Below are 9173 nucleotides of genomic sequence, written 5' to 3' on the forward strand. Positions count from 1 at the left end.
ATTCCCAATGAAATGAAATGCATTTATACATACTTGGCTTGTTAAGAAGTAATTTCCAAGACAGATTAAGTGAATTAGTAATGCAAGTAAAAATTATTACTTTAATATCAGTTAAAAAAAACTTTATATAAGTTGGATGTCTCAAGTTTCTAAAAATATACAAGATATTCATGGGTAATGTATGTGGTAGTTTGAGACTGGATATTTGCAGTCACTTGTCTGTTTATGACCCCCAAAACAAACTGAAATTGAGATGTCTGCATGCAAGAAAACTTATTCAGAATTATCAAGTTTATGCTAAATAAATGATGGTTTGTGTATAACAAAAGCCTGACAACACATTATCTAATTATATTGGGTAGCTACAAATAAGGTATGAGCCCCCCCAATCCCTTGCCCGTTGTTTTGTTGGCGTGGGGGGGGTGGTCTTAGGAGGAGGAGACTGAGAATCTAATGCAGAGATCTCCCCTGCCTAGGTCCTCAGCCCTCGACTCAACCAATTTTGCATGGTCTTTTCTCCCTCCAGCTCTTTCGTTTCCGACCTTTCTCTAACCCCTTCTATGTACTTCCTTTGGTGTAAGAACCGTGCTGAAAGGATGAAAGGCCGACTTTGTTCCAGTCCTGAACGGCCTGCATGAACCATGGGCACGGTATTCCCGTTTTGTTGTTTAGCTCTTACCCCTCAAGGGGACCTTGAGGGGTGGACTGTTTATTTCCCCAACATAGCCAAGGCTTCCCATGGTCAGTGATGAAGATGTAATACCCAAATTAGAGGCAATGAGGATTGCCCCTTCATCAAATAGCCCCATCAATTCAAACTTCCAGCTTCCCGACCCCAGGCTCTCCTTTGACAACGACTCTGAACACTACAACTACTACCCACTCCTCAATGCCTACTAGTGCATTATCCACCCAAGTCGAGACTCCTACTCTCCCAACTTCATCAACTGTACCCCCACACCCATTTTCACTAATCACCTCATCTTCCCTTATTACTACATGGCAGCCTTATTCTCCATCTCTCCGGATTACTACCCCCCTCAACAATGCTCCCTCTTCCACACGTTCCTGTCCTTCTACCACACACAACTGTACCAATATCGTAAATACTATATTTAGCCCAGCCAAATAGGACCGATTTTTCGTGATCCCTCCTACAGCTCCTTACTCAGGCAACACTTCTTCAACAAGAGCAAATGGGCAGAGTCCCCTCCTGTACCCGACCCGATCGTTCCCGTCTCGTAACAGTTTCATCTGAAACAAACTATAGCATTATCAAATCTAACTGATTTCTCTGGCAATCCCACTCCTGCAGAACCTCACCCAACCTTAATACTAGTACTGAAACTGTCTCTGTCTCCCCAGCAAACTGCCCTGTGGATATCGATTGGTCAGATTATGGAGGTTACTTATTCAGCTGCCTCAAAGACTGTGATGTAATATCAGTACAGTGCTACTCCATTACTCCTAGAGGTCATCGAAAGAAACCCACCAACATTGCCAAAATTACTTTCCGTACACATGACCCCTTTCTTATCTCAACTACAGCCCCAACACCGTCCCCTCTCCCTCCCCGCAGTACCCGCAGCAGACACAACGTTCCCTATCGCATACTCGCCTCCACCTACCTTTGCCTATATTCCTCAAACTCCAGTCTCCTCTTCCCCTCCTCATAAGAAAAAACTTTGTCTCACAAAACTCTCCAAGGAACTCCACTGCAGAAACTATGGAAGATATTCAAAGCTATATGCTGGAGACACAAAATTCCACAACTCGTGCTCCCTCCACACTCGAAGTGACTGCCGATATCCATCTCCCTCCTGCTCATATTCCACCTACACCCTCTCCACCTACTCCCTCTCAACACAACCTAACCCCCTCAATTCCGCCTACTACCGATATCCATCCTCCTAATACTACCGATATCCATCCTCCTACTCATATTCCCCCTACACTCCTCCCTCCTCTTACGACACCCATCCTCCTCCTACTCCCTCCCAACACAAGCCACCCCCTCAACTCCAACTACACGTACATTCTCCCGCCCTCCATTCCCTCTATCATTTCCACCCCCTCCAGGATAAACATGTGAAGCCCTTATGTAATTCCCTTACCTAGACCCACCATAGCCCATTTACACAGCAAATCCTTTGCCCATCGTTAACCTTTCAAGATTACTCTAAATAGTTGACGTATAGCAACTATCACCCTTCACCCCTCCTTTAATATACTTTCTTATAGTGCTATATGACCTTAGATGTCTAGCACATTTATTTTGCGTTTAACCATTAATCATCATGATTTTTCCTTTTTTCTTTTATTATGCTTTTGAAATTTGTAGATGAAGGTGTATCTGCTATTATTCCAGAACCTTTGTCTTGCTTTTCAAATATTTGTCTTGTTTTATTACTCTAATTGATAGTACCAGTATTATTGTCATAGTAACATCAGTATTTGCTCCAGAGCATTGTGTTGCACAGCTGTGTTGCACAGTTTTCTCTCTAATTTGTAAAATTATGATATGAAGACCTTATCTTGTATATACAATTCAAGCTGTCCAAGTTATGAAATTGTTAAGGATCATGAAATAGGTTTTCAACAAATTGTGATTAAACTTTGCCAGGGGTTAATGTGGCTCCATGATCAGATATTGGTAGATTTTGGGATTAGGAGATTTCTGTTAGCACCAAGAAAGTGGGTATCATACCAAAGGATATCCAGTTTAATTTTGAATATCTGAGGGGTAAGTTGAGTAGATTTTTTAATGCGAGAAATGGGGGTAGAGAGAAACTTTTAGTGCCTTTCTCCTTATATTTCTGTCAGATTTTTACTGGGTTTGTCCTATGCAAAATATGTTCACTAAAAAAAACTATCTACACGAGTCACTTATGTTTTCTCATGACTTGTCGCTGTTCTATTCCTTTGAGTCTTTTCTCATTTGCTGCATGATTCCTCATTATCTTGCCTCATGACTTCTTCCCTTCTTTCTCATGACTATGTTTTCTCTTGTCTCATAGCTTCTCTTTCTCACTTCATTTCCTTTTCTCACCATATAAATTGGCTTTTTCTTCTATTTGCCTTGACATTCCCTTCTGACCACATGATACCTCCCTCCCTCGCCTCATGTCTCTCATGCTTTGAGTATTTCTGGCCTCACTCATGCTTTATGTATCTAGCCTCAGTTTTTCTTGTCTCACGTTGTTTCTCTCGCTTTGAGTATCTCTGGCCTCATGGCATCTCACGCACTCTCTCTCGCCATATGACTCCACCCTCTTGCCTCATCGCATTTCACTCTCTCTCATTTCATGACTCCCCTCACGTTGTCTCTCTCGCTTTGTGTATATCTCGCCTTATGACGCCCCTCTCTTGCCTCATGGCGCCCCTCTCTTGCCTCATGACCCTTCTCTTGCCTCACGTTGTCTCTCGCTTTGTGTATCTCTCGCCTCATGACGCCTCTCTCTTGCCTCATGGCATCTCTCTCGCTTCACGACACCCCTCTCTTGCCTTGTGTTCTCTCTCTCGCTTTGTGTATCTTGCCTCGTGGCATCTCACACTCTCTCTCGCCTTATGTTGTCTCTTTCGCTTTGTGTGTCTCTTGCCTCATGATGTCTCATTATCTCTCGCCTCATGAGTTCCCTCTCTTGCCTCATGGCATCTCACTCTCTCTCTCTCGCCTCATGACTTCCCTCTCTTGCCTCATCGTTGTCTCTCCTGCTTTGTGTATCTTAAGCCTCACGGCATCTCACTCTTGCCTCATGATTCCCCTCTTTCGCGTCATATCGGCCCTTCCTCCCTCCCTTTAAACGTCTCATTACTCCCCTCATCCTGGCCTCATGGGTCTTTTTATCTTCCATCCCCGTTCCAGCATGCCTGCCCTTCGCTTCTCTCCTCTGCCCTTCCCCTTATATCTGTTTACATGCTTCGTTACACAAAAATCATTACCCGGGTCATTCGTTGTAGTTTATGAAAGTTTCCCCTTTTTTATTCCGTTTTTCGTGATTAAATATATTTTTTTGTCTTTTCAACATATTCTTTTTTTCCCTTCAGCTTCTATTTCTTTCTTTCGTTGTCTTTGCTTATTGATTTTTCCTTATTCCATGTTTTTTGTTTCCTTCGTCTGTTTTTGTCTGATTTCTCAGTTGTGTTTTTTTGTTGTTGTTTCCTTCGCCTTTGTTTTTGTCTCAGTTGTGTATTTTGTTTTGTTTTCTTCGTTTTCCGGGGGGGGGGGGGGGTGTTGTCAGGTATCTCCCTCTCCCTCTTCTATTTTTTATTTCGTGAAGTCTTTTAATTCGTTTCTCTTGTTTCCTTCGTTTACTGGATTTTCTTTTATTTCTTTGCCTTGTTTATGTTCTTTGTTTTACTGGCTTTTACAGGCTTGGTTACATGTTTTCTTTTGCCTTGATTCATCGTCTTTATTATTGTTTATTTTGTGCCCTTCATATATTGTTTTTTTGAGATATTGTTCCAGCGAAAATTTAGGTCTTTCACAGTATTATACTCGTAAGTTACATCCTTGTACCAGTCCAGTGGAGCTTAGACCATACTGTGCTTTATAATACTGTGTAGGAATTTCGTTGTTAGCAGTCTTTCTTCATCAGTCTTGATTTTCACTGCACTGTCACATACCATGCTCATAGCAGTCAAGATGACCGAGGAGGTTCCACTGTGCCAGATTACAACTCTCGTAGTGCAAAGCCTGTCACCAACAGCTTTCTCTCGTTACACCCAAAGGCGGTGCAGAGTGTATCAAGATTGGTATGCAGTGAAGTCAGTATGAAAGATCACCAAAAGACCATGAGAATCAAAGTTCCAGTTTTGCGTTCACCGCCCGCAGGTCCCGACAACGCCCGTCAAAAAGTTTCATTTTCAATAAATTTCATGATTTCCAGAAAAAAAATCCGGACTTTAAAAGCTATTCTCTCGTCATGCATTTTAGAGGTAATACTTTTCCTAATAAATATAAATGAAAAGTGGCAAAAATGTAATTTGATGACTGTTGTTCTCTTCTTTAAATGCTTGTAGAAATAAAGAATGAATAATGAAAACCAACCGCATCAGTTTTCATTTTGGCCCGGACGTAAAACTCATTCTTGTGGCCTAAGCTCATTCGCACTGCGCCCGTCGGAACGAACGAGCAGAGGGCCAAGAAAACTCAAAATCCGTGATGCTCGTTTCCCTCTCCCAGACACTGACATAAATCATAGTGACAAAAATTGCATTCGTAAGAAGTGGAAAGTGCACTGGAAGCATCCTCTAACAACAAACTGTAGGAGAATAAATACCTTAGGAACGAATAGAATTGTTGGACACAAAAGACTGACACACGGGTGGTTAACGGTTGGAGGTGATGCCTTCTTCGTAAGGGGTGCCAGGAACCCATACAGTGGAAATGTGTGCTGAATTCTTAGACCATAGACCTATCTCCACCATATACACCGGATTGTGCTAGGAGACTTTAATTTGGGGAACTAATTATTTTAACAATTAATGATTGTCAAAATTCACTTGTTATATATTTCCTTGAGTGTTTAATTTCCCAGAATGCATTTCCCTTCCAATACCTTGCTCGTTGTTGTGGAGGGAGAGGGGGGTTAGGAGACAGAGACTGAGGACAAATGTAGGGGATCACTCCTACCGTAGGCCTCAACTCTCGACTCAACTAATTTTGCTTAGTCTTTTCTTCTCCCACTTTCCTCTTCCGTATCTTCATTCTCTCCTTCTGTCCCATTCCTAAGGTGTAAAAGGCTTCCTGAAAGGATATAAGGCTGACTTTGTGTCAGTCATGAACGGCCTTCGGGAGCCATAGGCACGTTATTCTCTTGGTTGATTGTCTTTCCCTTACTTTTCTTTGCCCCATTTTCAGGTTCACCATGGCCGATGATAAAGATTATTTACCCTTCATCAACTATCCTAACTGAATTTGATTTTGATGGTATTCCGACCCCTGCCCCTCCTTTGACCACGGCTCCGACCACTGGTACTGATACCCCTTCCTCGAGGTGTACTGACAATTCTATTCATTTCAAACCACCCATCCAGGTTATTATTCAACCTCTAGAATGCACCCCTTCCTCTCTCCCAATATTCTCCTCTCCATCTCCTACTGCACAGTCTTCTTCCATTTATTACTTCCCTTATTACTACTCTTCATCCTTATTGTCCTCCCTCCCACAGAACTACTCCACTCCACACCAGCCTATCTTCCTCCCGCCCTCGTCCTTCCACTACCTCTAGCCTTCCTCACCCCTCGCCGTCTCCACAAAGATATTTCTACATCTCCCCCAGTATCTCTTCCCTCTACGCTGAACTACCCTAACTCTGTTGCCCCTATCTCCCAGTCAAATCCCTTTTCCGTTCTTTAATCCAATTTCTACCACTTCTCCGATGTCTACCCTTCCCCTCGCGTTACCTGTTGCACCTAAGCATTCTACTCCATCTTCGCCTTCTACACCCTCTCCTATATCCTCCTTTTCCTCTGCTTCTCGAACATCGATCCCTTTTCCTCCTCACAAGAGATCCTTTGTTTCTCAGACTTCCCTACCCAAATCTCATGAAACTCTTGAAGACAGAAAAAAATCCTAGACGTGACCCAAATAATGTTTCGCTTCAATCTCTCTATTCCTAGTCCCTCTGTATTCGAAGTATTTGCCGATTTCCATCCTCCTCCCCCATAAGTTCCCTTACCCCTCTTCCTACCATTCTATCCCAATATCCCATCTTTACATTCTCCATGCACACCATTCCCTTTTCGTTATCCATTATCCTCACCTCTCCCACCGAAATACTCACATGAATCCCTTCTGTCACAACAGGGCCCTTCTCCGGATTCCTCCCCTCCTGACGCTCTTCCTGATACTTCACCTCCTTCTCCAGTCCCCTTATCTCATCCCCCAGATTCTTCTCCTGCTACTTCTCCAACCACCATCTTTACCCGTGTTACCCGTTGATTATTTCATAATAGCTCTTGTACCAGTTTTTCCTTAAAGCAATGTTCCTATAGCTTTCCCAACAAAAGATACCCCATTTCATGCAATCTCCCTGTGCCCTTTACCCTTTCCTTTACTAATCTCCGATTTACTTTATTTGCACCCCCCCTATGTACCCTTTTCCTTGCCATACTATCCTATAGCACTATAGCCTTTCACATTTAACACTTAATCTTAACCGTAATTCATTTTTATCATTTTCGCCACAATACTTTACCGATATGCTATGTGAGCTTAGATGCCTAGTACATATTTTTTAGCCATTAACCATCAATCAGAATGTAAATGAAAATATGAAAACATATTTAGCTTGTATTTATTGTGCATACATGTTTTCGAAGTTTTTATCTTTTTTAACATGTAGTACGCATACGTCGCATATAGCCTTAGCTGTTGACGCAGCATATAATTTCAAGTAATCAATCAATCTTATATTGAATCAAATAAATCCAGGTGTGTTGTTTAGCTCCCATTCCTCATGCTTTTGCTATAAACAACACAAGTAGGAGAATCAAACCTTCTTACTTTGTCTCCATACCCGTCTCTCCAACCGCACATCTTCCTTGTACCCTCCGGACTCCCATTCCTTGATACACACGGGCACCTAGCTCATCGGGTTGTCTCCTCACGAGACAATCCTGCATGGATGAGGCTAGGACAGCTCGACGAGACCTGCCGTGAGGAATTAGTGATGGGCCGAGGGATTGTCTGGGGCGACGCTAGAAAACTTTTTTTTTTTGGGGGGGGGGTCGGGAGCAAGGTTACCGAGTAACATTTTAAAAATTAAATCCACACTCAATACTTTTTAATATCTTGTTTCGAAAAGGACCAAATTGAAGTGAAAATGAAAACTTCGAGTTACAAACCATGATCACTGACTTCTTAAATTATGCCGACCACCAAGTTTGCCGAGTAAACTGTATTTTTTTTCCATTCTGCCGAGTGAAATGACGAATTGTGACCTTTGGAGGGGTATCGTGGCATCGCGCCTGTGAAGGACATACGCACACGTCGGCGTATATTGTTTGATTCCTTATAAATGATACAGTCAGCTCCACTAGCATTTCAAATTGTTTTGTAGTCATCCTAAAATCATAAACTTTCTCTACCAAAGCTGGGAATAAATTTGCAAAACTCCCATATTCAGGTCTTCTAGCTTTAATTTTATGCACCCAAAACAAGTTTAACGGCCACCCTACGTCGAGTCAGCCCGTAATAAAAGGAAGCCTATCTACTACTGCCTGTTGATTCTGACAATTTGACTTCGTCAACGGAGAATGGTTGATTCAAAATTATTAGAGTTGCATTGAAAACAAAACAAAACAATTCGCTTGGTGTAGACGCAGCCGTACTCCTGTCAAAATAAAGCATTTTCTTGTTTTAGATTATACAGTCATGCCATTCCTTAGCCCCGAACTTGTTTTTTCTTTGCCTACAATACAATTAATTTCTTTACATTTTTGACACAAAATCAGAAATCCAAAACTAAGGTGAAAACATTGGAACCACATAGCAATTTAGAAATAGCATTTAACAATCATATATTACACATTTCTTCATGTAAAACAACACAACGTTTGCAGAATCACATTTACGTACAACAATTTATTATCCTTTCTCATAATAAATCAAGTAATTTGCAAATAAACCCGTGGCTCTTAAGTTTAAAACTATAAGGAAATGTTAACTTCTATATATGCCAGCCAGCTTACTCCTGGCTTGAAACCATTTTCCAAGTAACAATATACGGGTCTAAATATATTTGATCTCGACACGTTAACTTCCCCTTTATGGCGTTGTTGCTAAGATAGAATTACTTCTCTCAAAGCACCGCAAAATTATTGTTTGAAGAAGCGGCAAAAGGTAATTTTTTGTGATGATATTGATGTAGAAGGGGGTCCAGGTTGTGATTTAACGATTGATATGATAATTGTGGGATTTATGTACATTGTAAAACTAAATTTTAGGGATTTTGAAGTGGATGCCGAATAAGGTACCCATCGGCGTGTTAATATTGTCGAATGAATTCATCTTTTGATTTTTAAACTCGGTAAATTATTTGAGCTGATGATTTGTCAAGTGTTTTTCTTGCTGATTTCAGGGTTAAACTACTAGATGGTATGTGTTCTTGTCATCTTTAAGTTAGTGTTTTATTGGTTTAGTTACAGTTGTTTGGGAACGATCACC

At 41.6% G+C, this 9173-nt stretch overlaps 1 protein-coding gene across 1 annotated transcript in view; it reads left to right on the forward strand.

Annotated features, from left to right (window-relative positions):
- Window positions 1–8747: 8747 nt before the first annotated feature.
- LOC113809881 (uncharacterized) overlaps window positions 8748–9173 on the forward strand; it is a 20603-nt gene continuing 20177 nt past the window's right edge. Inside the window, exon 1 of the mRNA XM_027361558.2 lies at window positions 8748–8849. The gene's annotated coding sequence lies outside the window, so the exon portion shown is untranslated. The remainder of the gene's footprint in view (window positions 8850–9173) is intronic.

This window comes from Penaeus vannamei, chromosome 2 (genome assembly GCF_042767895.1).
Source record: "Penaeus vannamei isolate JL-2024 chromosome 2, ASM4276789v1, whole genome shotgun sequence".
In the NCBI taxonomy this organism is placed as follows: Eukaryota; Metazoa; Arthropoda; class Malacostraca; order Decapoda; family Penaeidae; genus Penaeus; species Penaeus vannamei.